Below are 13,811 nucleotides of genomic sequence, written 5' to 3'. Positions count from 1 at the left end.
AAAAAAAAAACACCCAAATCACAATTGAAGCAGCAATTATCTAAAACTTCCACATTGTACAACAAAATTTCAGTCAAAAACTACCCAATAACAATAGATTAATCAAACAACACATTAAATTTTATTTTAAAAAACCAAGAATCTTTATGAAAGAAAAGGAATAAATTAGCATATACACTTGATGAAAATCATCAATTAATGAAAGATTGAAATGCAAAAACTGATAAAAGGAGCCGAAAGCACCAAAACCCAGCTCAAAATCTTCATCATTTCTTGAATCAGAATTGAAACACAATGCAATTTTTTCTCTGAGATCCCAGGTGGATTCAGTCAAGAACCCAACATTTGAATTGATAATAATAACAACCCAGAAAACCCAGTTCAATTAAAAAGGCATCAAATTTCTCAAATTTTTGCAACTGCGTATTATTATTATTACTAGTTTACTATTATTGCATTTAGAATTCCTTGCCTTGCACCCCACACTTCCCCTAGAAAAAATAATGAAAATAAATTAAGGACTCAATCAAAAACTCTTCGATAATATAATTAGTGAGATACGACTTTAACAGAGCAAATCGAAAAATTACCATGAGTACTGCAATATGCACCCCCTTGCAAACATAATTGAAAAACAAAGCTTAAAATCCTGCTAGGGGGAAAAAAAATCAAATTTTTTCGAGAAATACCATAAAAAATGCCTCAGCTAACTCTTCTCAAATGATCAAATCTCAAATTTAGGTGAATAGCTAAATGCATCCTTCAACTACCTTCCTTAACAAAGTTATGTGGAATAGAAAAAGGAACAAACACCCAATATCAATAGCACCTTAAGTACATGATGGGGTTCATATGTAACACACACCCACATATTTCCCGTTAGATAGTAAATCCGAGTTTGAAGATAAACAAGAAATTGTACAACTCTTCCTCAAATCAATTTGGACTAAAAAATACAACCTTGTAGTTGCTCCATATTTTAATCACACTCCAACATATAAAGCACCAGTTTTCTCACTTCGATAAACAATCACTCAAACCCACAAATTTAATACTAGAAAAGAAGCACCCAGGAATCAAGTGACGTACAACACGCACTGAAACACAAGTATATGTTCTACATAATGTCATACTCCTCAAACTTACATATTTTCAAGGTATTGCCAAAGGCCTAAAACTTCACAATTAAACATATAATAGAGTACATTGCTTTTCATTCGAACTCTGACTCATCTCCGTTGACAACTATTTTGCATAATGCCTCTTACAAGCAATAGAGTAGTCCACACAATAATTTATCCTCAAACATACTATTATAACAAATCCACTTAGAACTAATTCCTTTCATTTCTCAAAATCTACCTCCCTTTAGCATCATATACCAACTTTTAATAATCCATGTATGCAGCAAACTAGAGAGACATACGCTCGCTTCAATAAAAACCCCAAGGACCTCGACATAAGGAAAAAAAATAGTAACATATAATCCAAAACCCGCCACAGAAAAGCTTTGTTGATTTTATCATGCTACCATAAAAATGAACATCTCGCGTTGAAGAACAACTGAACACACTAAAGATGTCTCTAACAAAGCTTATCCTAGCATTGCTTACCTCCGAACAAAAAAATGATCATTTAAAGATTAATGTAGCAGTAAACCCATAATACATAATACTCTAACATTTAAACAAAATATATCCATAGTTCCAAAACAGATTACTTAATCATACAAAATGCTCCACAACTACACGATTCATAATTTGTGTTCCATCAACACAAATGAAGCCAGTGCTCTTTGAATTAATATTTTAGCCCAAATCACGTCTTACTAGTCTCTTAATATATTACCATCAAAAGCCATAGGAGAGATATAGTTTCAAATCCCAAAGACCCGCAAATCTCTACTCCAACTAGCTTTCGAGCCTCTAACAATTACAAAATTTACCATAAGTCAAAAAACACATTACTTCCAAACAATAATTTATCCTCAAAACAGCATGTTATAACAGCTCCACATAGAACCTCTTCCTTTCATTTCTCAAAAACTATCTCATCTAACATCATTCAAGATCCGAAGACACTAAAGATCGTCTCTCAAAAAGCTTACCCATAAAGAGAAAATGTCCATTTAAATATCAATGAAGACCACAATAAATACATAGTACATCATGTTGAACACTTAAACAAAATATATTCATAGTTCCAAAACAAATTTCTCAATCATCCAAATGCTCCATAGATTCATAATTTATATTCCATCAAACACAACCAAAGTTAGTTTTCTTTGAATTGATACTTATCCCAAATCACTTTCTACTAAAATTAACATATTTCCATCAAACCCATATAAGAGATATACTTCCAAATCTCAAAGACATGCAAAATCACTACACCTACTAGCTTTCAAAGTTCAAACCTCTAACAACTACAAAACTCACCATAAGTCACATAACACATTACTTCCTCACAATTATTTATCCTCAAAACATCTCATTACAACAGCTCCACTTAGAAGAGATTCTTTTCATTTCCCATAAACTACAATCCACAACAAATTTCTCAATCATGCAACATGCTCAATAACTACACGATCCATTGTTTGCGATTCATCAACACAATCAAAGTCGTTTTCTTTTAATCAATACTTATCCCAAATCACTTCTTACTATTCTCCAACTAGCTTTCAAACTTCTAACAACTACAAAATTCACCATATGTAAAAAAAAACACACATTACTTCCTCACAACAATTTATCCTCAAAACATACAATTATAACCGCTCCACATAGAATAGGTTCCTTTCGTTTCTCATAGACTACCTCATTTAACATTATACTTAACTCTTAACAATCCACGTGTCTAGCAAACTAGAGACATACGCTTCAAATCCCTTCCAGTTCTCAAAAATATACAACTCTATCAACTCACAACACATAAAAAACCAAGGACCTTACCTACTTAAGAAGAAAAAAGCAGTAACATATGATCCAAAATCCACCACAAAGAGCCATTGATGATTCGCTATGATACCATATAAATGAACGACTCACATTATTCAAGAACCCAATGTTCATGAACAACTCAACACACTAATGACGATCTCTCAAAAAGCTTATCCAAGCATTGCTTGACCCCGCAAAGGATAATGTCCATTAAAATATCAATGAAGGTCATAATAAACCCACATCATGTAGACCATTTAAACAAAATATAACCATTGTTCCAAAACAAATTTCTCAATATTGGAAAATGCTCCATAACTACACGATTTATAATTTATGCCCCATTAACACAACTATCCTGAACATAATACCATCAAAAGCCATTGAAGAAATATACTTCCAAATCTCAAAGACCCCCAAACTCTACTCCAACTAGCTTTCCAACAACTAACCATTACAAAATTCACTATAAGTCAAAACACATATGTGACACATCACAATATTATCCTCGGGACAACCTATTAAAACAACTCCACATAAAATAAATTCCTTCATTTCTCATAAATTGTCTCATTTAACATCACATACCAACTCCTAACAATCCACGTATCTAGCAAAGTAGAGAGACATACGCTCTCATCAAAACCTACTTCTTAGATATAAAATCCTATCAAATGACAACGAATTAAAATCACGAAGGACCACGACATCCTTCAGAGGAAAAAAAAAGTAACATATATTCCAAAATCCACCACAAAAAGGCCTTATATGATTCCGTAACGATACTATATCACGTTATTCAAGATCCTACGTTGAAGAACTAAACACACTAAAGATGGTCCCTCCAAAAGCTTATCCTAGCATTACTTATCCCCACACACGAAAAAGTCTATCAAAAGATTAATGTAAACCACCATAAACCCATAGAACATCATGTTCAACATTAAAACAAAATATATTCATAATTCCACAAAAAAATCTCAATCTTGCAAAATGCACTATACGTACACGAATCATAATTTGTGTTCCATCAACACAACTAAAGTCAGCTTATTTGAAATAATACTTATCCCAAATCACGTCTTACAATTCTCAACATATTACCATCAAAAGACATAGGAGATACATACTTCCAACTAGCTTAGGCCCACAAATCTCTATTCCAACTAGCTTTCAAATCTAACGGTTACAAAATTCACCATAAGCCAAAACACACATTACTTCCTTAGAAAAATTTATACACAAAACTGCTTATTGTAACATCTCTACTTAGAACATATAACTTTTATTTCTCATAAATTACCTCATTTAACATCATATACTTCCTCTATTTTGAAATAAAATAATTCACTCAAAAAGCTCACATAAAAAAGAGAAGTGTTTGAAAGAAGTACTAACTCTTTAACAATCCATGAATCTATCATACGATCGCTTCAAAGCCCTTCCAATTTTCAGAAATTTTATCAACTCACACAAAATCCTAAGGACCTTGACATGTCTAAAAGGGAAAGAAACAATACTATATAATCTTAAACCCAACACAAAAAGACCTTGATGATTCTATCATGATATCATAAAAATGAACCCATTTTATTCAAGATCCCAAAGTTGAAGAACATCTTAACACACTAAAGATTGTCTCCCGAAAAGCTTATCCTAACATTGCTTATCCCGGCACAGGAAAATATCCATTTAAATATTAATATAGACACAAAAAACTCATGTACAAAATATATCCATAGTTCCAAAAAAATATCCAATAATCCAAAATGCTCCATAAACACACGATTCATAACTTTTGTTCCATCAACAAAACAAAACCCAATGTTCTTCAATTAATACCTATCCCAAATCACTTCTAACTATTCTTTACATATTTCCATCAAAAAGCCACAAAAGAAAGATACCTCAAAATCTTAAAAACCAGCAAACCACTACACCTACTAGCTTTCAAACCTCTAACAAATACAAAACTCACAATAAGTCAAAACAAACATTACCTCCTCACAATAATTTATCCTCATAATATCCTACTATAACAACTTCACTTAGAACAAATGCTTTTCGTTTCTCATTCTACCTCATTTACATCATTTACATCACTTAACAATCCATGTATCCAGAAAACTAGAGAGACATACACTCGCTTCCAAGGCCTTGGGATTGTCAGAAATATACATATCTAAAAACTAGCACCAAAAAATCCCAAGGACCTCGACATGCCTATATATATATATATATATATATATAAATAATATCCTAAACCCACCATATAATATAATATCCAATTACGTCTTACTATTCTTAACATATTTCCATCAAAAGCCATAGGTCAGATATACTTCCAAATCTACTTCCAAATCTCAAAGACCCGCAAATCTCTACTCCAACTAGCTTTCAAACCTCTAACAATTACAAAATTCACCATAAGTCATAACACATATTACTTCCTCGTAATATTTTATCCACTTACAACAGAATCCTTTCATTTCTCATAAAGTACCTAATTTAATATCATATACGAACTCTTAACAATCCACGTATCTAGCAAATTAGAGAAATACGCTAGCTACACAAAACCCCAAGGACTTTGACACGTCTAAGAGAGAAAACACAGTAACATTTAATCCAAAACCCACCACAAAAAGGCCTTGATGATTCTGTCACAATGTCGTATAAAGGAACAACTCACATTATTCAAGATCCCAATGTCGAAGAACATCTGAGACTAGAGATCATCCCTCAAAAAGCTTATCTTAGCATTCTTATCCTTGCAAAGGAGAATGTAAATTTAAATATCAATGAAGACCATGATAAACCCATAATACATCATGTTCAACGATTAAACAAAATATAACCATTGTTCCAAAACAAATTTCTCAATATTGGAAAATGCTCCATAACTACACGATTTATAATTTATGCCCCATTAACACAACTATCCTGAACATAATACCATCAAAAGCCATTGAAGAAATATACTTCCAAATCTCAAAGACCCCCAAATCTCTACTCCAACTAGCTTTCCAACAACTAACCATTACAAAATTCACTATAAGTCAAAACACATATGTGACACATCACAATATTATCCTCGGGACAACCTATTAAAACAACTCCACATAAAATAAATTCCTTTCATTTCTCATAAATTGTCTCATTTAACATCATATACCAACTCCTAACAATCCACGTATCTAGCAAAGTAGAGAGACATACGCTCTCATCAAAACCTACTTCTTAGAAATAAAATCCTATCAAATGACAACGAATTAAAATCACGAAGGACCACGGCCTCCCTCAGAGGAAAAAAAAAAGTAACATATATTCTAAAATCCACCACAAAAAGGCCTTATATGATTCCGTAACGATACTATATCACGTTATTCAAGATCCTACGTTGAAGAACTAAACACACTAAAGATGGTCTCTCCAAAAGCTTATCCTAGCATTACTTATCCCCACACACGAAAAAGTCTATCAAAAGATTAATGTAAACCACCATAAACCCATAGAACATCATGTTCAACATTAAAACAAAATATATTCATAATTCCACAAAAAAATCTCAATCATGCAAAATGCACTATACGTACACGAATCATAATTTGTGTTCCATCAACACAACTAAAGTCAGCTTATTTGAAATAATACTTATCCCAAATCACGTCTTACAATTCTCAACATATTACCATCAAAAGACATAGGAGATACATACTTCCAACTAGCTTAGGCCCACAAATCTCTATTCCAACTAGCTTTCAAACCTCTAACGGTTACAAAATTCACCATAAGCCAAAACACACATTACTTCCTTAGAAAAATTTATCCACAAAACTGCTTATTGTAACATCTCTACTTAGAACATATAACTTTTATTTCTCATAAATTACCTCATTTAACATCATATACTTCCTCTATTTTGAAATAAAATAATTCACTCAAAAAGCTCACATAAAAAAGAGAAAGTGTTTGAAAGAAGTACTAACTCTTTAACAATCCATGAATCTATCATACGATCGCTTCAAAGCCCTTCCAATTTTCAGAAATTTTATCAACTCACACAAAATCCTAAGGACCTTGACATGTCTAAAAGGGAAAGAAACAATACTATATAATCCTAAACCCAACACAAAAAGACCTTGATGATTCTATCATGATATCATAAAAATGAACCCATTTTATTCAAGATCCCAAAGTTGAAGAACATCTTAACACACTAAAGATTGTCTCCCGAAAAGCTTATCCTAACATTTCTTATCCCGGCACAGGAAAATATCCATTTAAATATTTATATAGACACAAAAAACTCATGTACAAAATATATCCATAGTTCCAAAAAAATATCCAATAATCCAAAATGCTCCATAAACACACGATTCATAACTTTTGTTCCATCAACAAAACAAAACCCAATTTTCTTCAATTAATACCTATCCCAAATCACTTCTAACTATTCTTTACATATTTCCATCAAAAAGCCACAAAAGAAAGATACCTCAAAATCTTAAAAACCAGCAAACCACTACACCTACTAGCTTTCAAACCTCTAACAAATACAAAACTCACAATAAGTCAAAACAAACATTACCTCCTCACAATAATTTATCCTCATAATATCCTACTATAACAACTTCACTTAGAACAAATGCTTTTCGTTTCTCATTCTACCTCATTTACATCATTTACATCACTTAACAATCCATGTATCCAGAAAACTAGAGAGACATACACTCGCTTCAAAGCCCTTCCGATTGTCAGAAATATACATATCTAAAAATAGCACCAAAAAATCCCAAGGACCTCGACATGCCTATATATATATAATAATATATAATATATATCCTAAACCCACTATATAATATAATATCCAATTACGTCTTACTATTCTTAACATATTTCCATCAAAAGCCATAGGTCAGATATACTTCCAAATCTACTTCCAAATCTCAAAGACCCGCAAATCTCTACTCCAACTAGCTTTCAAACCTCTAACAATTACAAAATTCACCATAAGTCATAACACATATTACTTCCTCGTAATATTTTATCCACTTACAACAGAATCCTTTCGTTTCGCATAAAGCACCTTATTTAATATCATATAAGAACTCTTAACAATCCACGTATCTAGCAAATTAGAGAAATACGCTAGCTACACAAAACCCCAAGGACTTTGACACGTCTAAGAGAGAAAACACAGTAACATTTAATCCAAAACCCACCACAAAAAGGCCTTGATGATTCTGTCACAATGTCGTATAAAGGAACAACTCACATTATTCAAGATCCCAATGTCGAAGAACATCTGAGACTAGAGATCATCCCTCAAAAAGCTTATCTTAGCATTCTTATCCTTGCAAAGGAGAATGTAAATTTAAATATCAATGAAGACCATGATAAACCCATAATACATCATGTTCAACGATTAAACAAAATATAACCATTGTTCCAAAACAAATTTCTCAATATTGGAAAATGCTCCATAACTACACGATTTATAATTTATGCCCCATTAACACAACTATCGTGAACATAATACCATCAAAAGCCATTGAAGAAATATACTTCCAAATCTCAAAGACCCCCAAATCTCTACTCCAACTAGCTTTCCAACAACTAACCATTACAAAATTCACTATAAGTCAAAACACATATGTGACACATCACAATATTATCCTCGGGACAACCTATTAAAACAACTCCACATAAAATAAATTCCTTCATTTCTCATAAATTGTCTCATTTAACATCACATACCAACTCCTAACAATCCACGTATCTAGCAAAGTAGAGAGACATACGCTCTCATCAAAACCTACTTCTTAGATATAAAATCCTATCAAATGACAACGAATTAAAATCACGAAGGACCACGACATCCTTCAGAGGAAAAAAAAAGTAACATATATTCCAAAATCCACCACAAAAAGGCCTTATATGATTCCGTAACGATACTATATCACGTTATTCAAGATCCTACGTTGAAGAACTAAACACACTAAAGATGGTCCCTCCAAAAGCTTATCCTAGCATTACTTATCCCCACACACGAAAAAGTCTATCAAAAGATTAATGTAAACCACCATAAACCCATAGAACATCATGTTCAACATTAAAACAAAATATATTCATAATTCCACAAAAAAATCTCAATCTTGCAAAATGCACTATACGTACACGAATCATCCATCAACACAACTAAAGTCAGCTTATTTGAAATAATACTTATCCCAAATCACGTCTTACAATTCTCAACATATTACCATCAAAAGACATAGGAGATACATACTTCCAACTAGCTTAGGCCCACAAATCTCTATTCCAACTAGCTTTCAAACCTCTAACGGTTACAAAATTCACCATAAGCCAAAACACACATTACTTCCTTAGAAAAATTTATCCACAAAAACTGCTTATTGTAACATCTCTACTTAGAACATATAACTTTTATTTCTCATAAATTACCTCATTTAACATCATATACTTCCTCTATTTTGAAATAAAATAATTCACTCAAAAAGCTCACATAAAAAAGAGAAGTGTTTGAAAGAAGTACTAACTCTTTAACAATCCATGAATCTATCATACGATCGCTTCAAAGCCCTTCCAATTTTCAGAAATTTTATCAACTCACACAAAATCCTAAGGACCTTGACATGTCTAAAAGGGAAAGAAACAATACTATATAATCCTAAACCCAACACAAAAAGACCTTGATGATTCTATCATGATATCATAAAAATGAACCCATTTTATTCAAGATCCCAAAGTTGAAGAACATCTTAACACACTAAAGATTGTCTCCCGAAAAGCTTATCCTAACATTGCTTATCCCGGCACAGGAAAATATGCATTTAAATATTAACATAGACACAAAAAACTCATGTACAAAATATATACATAGTTCCAAAAAAATATCCAATAATCCAAAATGCTCCATAAACACACGATTCATAACTTTTGTTCCATCAACAAAACAAAACCCAATTTTCTTCAATTAATACCTATCCCAAATCACTTCTAACTATTCTTTACATATTTCCATCAAAAAGCCACAAAAGAAAGATACCTCAAAATCTTAAAAACCAGCAAACCACTACACCTACTAGCTTTCAAACCTCTAACAAATACAAAACTCACAATAAGTCAAAACAAACATTACCTCCTCACAATAATTTATCCTCATAATATCCTACTATAACAACTTCACTTAGAACAAATGCTTTTCGTTTCTCATTCTACCTCATTTACATCATTTACATCACTTAACAATCCATGTATCCAGAAAACTAGAGAGACATACACTCGCTTCAAAGCCCTTCCGATTGTCAGAAATATACATATCTAAAAACTAGCACCAAAAAATCCCAAGGACCTCGACATGCCTATATATATATATATATATATATATATCCTAAACCCACTATATAATATAATATCCAATTACGTCTTACTATTCTTAACATATTTCCATCAAAAGCCATAGGTCAGATATACTTCCAAATCTACTTCCAAATCTCAAAGACCCGCAAATCTCTACTCCAACTAGCTTTCAAACCTCTAACAATTACAAAATTCACCATAAGTCATAACACATATTACTTCCTCGTAATATTTTATCCACTTACAACAGAATCCTTTCATTTCTCATAAAGTACCTTATTTAATATCATATACAAACTCTTAACAATCCACGTATCTAGCAAATTAGAGAAATACGCTAGCTACACAAAACCCCAAGGACTTTGACACGTCTAAGAGAGAAAACACAGTAACATTTAATCCAAAACCCACCACAAAAAGGCCTTGATGATTCTGTCACAATGTCGTATAAAGGAACAACTCACATTATTCAAGATCACAATGTCGAAGAACATCTGAGACTAGAGATCATCCCTCAAAAAGCTTATCTTAGCATTCTTATCCTTGCAAAGGAGAATGTAAATTTAAATATCAATGAAGACCATGATAAACCCATAATACATTAAACAAAATATATCCATAGTTCAAAAATAAATTTCTCAATCATGCTAAATGCTACACATTGACACGATTCATAATTGTGTTCCATCAATACAACCAAAGTCAGTTTCTTTTGAATTAATACTTATCCCAAATCACTTCTAACTATTCTTAACATATTTCCATCAAATGCCACAAAAGAGATATACTTCTAAATCTCAAAGACCCACAAATCACTAAAACCTACTAACTTTCTACCTCTAACAACTACAAAACTCACCATAAATCAAAACACACATTACTTCCTCTCAATAATTTATCCTCAAAACATCCTATTATAACAGCTCCACTAAGAATAGATTCCCTTCATTTCTCATAAACTACCTCAATTAACATCATGAACCTACTCGTAATAACCCACGTATCTAGCAAACTAGAGACATACACTTGATTCACAGCCCTTCCAACTCTAGGAATATACTTTTCTATTAACTTATAACACCTAAAACTCCAAGAAACTCGACATGCCTAAGAAGAAAAAAAATGACTTCATTATTCTATCATGATACCATATAAATGAACAACTCACCTTATTCGGATCCTAATGTTGAAGAACAACTGAACAAACTAAAGACGGTCTTTCAAAAAGCATATCCACGCATTGCTTAACCTAGGCCACGAAAATGACTATCAATGTAGGTCACAATAAACCCATTGTACATTATGCTGAACATTTTTTTAAAAAAATATCCATTGTCCAAACCAAATCTATCAATGATCCATATACACGTTTCATAATTTGTGCTCCATCAACACAACTAGTCAGTTTTCTTTGAATAATACTAATCCTAAATCATGGCTTAGTATCCTTAACATATTTCCATCAAAAGTCATAGAAGAAACATACTTCCAAATCTCAAAGACCCGCAAATCTGTACTCCAACTAACAATTACAAAATCCACCATAAGTCAAAACACACATCATTGCATCGTAATAATTTATCCTCAAAACATCCTATTATAACATCTCCACTTAGAATAGATTCCTTTCATTTCTCATAAACATCCTCATTTAACATCATATACTCCAAACAATCCACATATCTAGCAAACTAGAGAGACATGCTCGCTTCAATGTCCTGCCGGTTTTCAGAAACATACAAATCAACTATCAATGTAGACCACAATAAACCAATAATACATCATGTTCAACATTTGAACAAAATCTATCCATAGTTCCAAAACAAATTTCTCAATCATCCAAAATGCTCCATAACCACTCGACTCATAATTTGTGTCCCATCAACAGAACTAAGGTCAGTTTTCTTTCAATTAATTCATATCCCAAATCATTTCTTACTATTCATAACATACTTACAAATCTCAAAGACCCGCAAACCATACAACTACTAGCTTTCAAACTTCTAACAAATACGAGACTCGACGTAACTCAAAACACCAATGACTTCCTCACAATAATTTATTATCAAAACATCGTATCAAAATATCTCTACTTCAAACAAATTATTTATTCCTTAGAAACTACCTCATTTACATCATATACCAACTAGAAAGAGACATACGCTCGCTTAAAAGCACTAATATACATATTTATAAGCTAGCAATACATAAAAACCCCAAGGACCTCGACATGCCTAAAAGGGAAAAAACATATAATCCAAAACCCACCACAAAAAGGCTTTGATGATTCCGTCATGGTACCATAAAAATAAACACTTCATGTTACTTGAGATCCCAAAAAACCTAAACACAGTAAAGATTTGTCTCTAAAACAGCTTATCTTAGCAATGCTTATCCCCGCACGAAAAAAAGTCCATTTAAAGATCATTGTAGACCACAATGGACCCATAGTACATTATGTTCAACATTTAAACAAAATATATCCATTGACTAAACCAAATTTTCAATCATGCAAAATCATCCATAACTACACGATTAATGATTTGTGTTCCACCAACACAATTAAAGTCGGCTTTCTCTGAATTAATAGTTATTTCAAATCACTTCTTACTATTCTCTAACATATTTCATCTAGAGACAAAAGAGACATATACTTCTAAATATCAATGATAAGCAAATCTCTGCTCCAACTAGCTTTCAAAGCTCTAACAACTACAAAACAGACAACAAATCACTACTCCAACTAGCATGCTTGAGAGACGTGTGCTCGCTTCAAAGCCCTTCCAGTTTTCATAAACATACAAACTCCATCTACTTAAAAGACATAAGAATCCCAAAGACCTCGATATACATAAGAAGAAAAAAAACAGTAACATGTGATCCAAAAACCCACCACAAAAAAGGCATTGATGATTCGTCAACATACCATAACGATAAACACCTAAGTTATACAAGATCCTGAAGAACAACTTAACACACTTAAGATTGTATCTCAAAAAGCATATCCTAAGAGTGCTTATCTAGCCGATTTGAATATCAATGTAGACCACAATAAACCCATAGTACATCATGTTCGACATTAAAACACATAATATCATAATTCCAAAAAAAAAAAAAATCTTAATCATTCAAAATGCTTCATAACCCCACGATTCGTAATTTGTATTCCATCAACACAATTGAAGTCAATTTTCATTGAATCAATACTTATCCTTAACCACTTCTTACGATTCTTAACATATTCCCACCAAAGGCCATAGAAGACACATACTTCCAAATCTCAAAGATGCAAATCACTACACCAAGTAGCTTTCAAATCTCTAACAACTACAAAACTCACCATAGGTCGAAACACACATTACTTCCTCTCAATAATTTATCCTCAAAACATCCTATTATAACAGCTCCACTAAGAACACATTCCCTTTATTTCTCATAAGCTCCCTCATTTAACATCATCTACCTACTTTAAAAAATCCGCAT

This window comes from Beta vulgaris, chromosome 9 (genome assembly GCF_026745355.1).
Source record: "Beta vulgaris subsp. vulgaris cultivar EL10 chromosome 9, EL10.2, whole genome shotgun sequence".
In the NCBI taxonomy this organism is placed as follows: Eukaryota; Viridiplantae; Streptophyta; class Magnoliopsida; order Caryophyllales; family Amaranthaceae; genus Beta; species Beta vulgaris.
The sequence above is the reverse complement of the archived record's forward strand: the minus strand, read 5'-3'. Positions refer to the sequence as shown.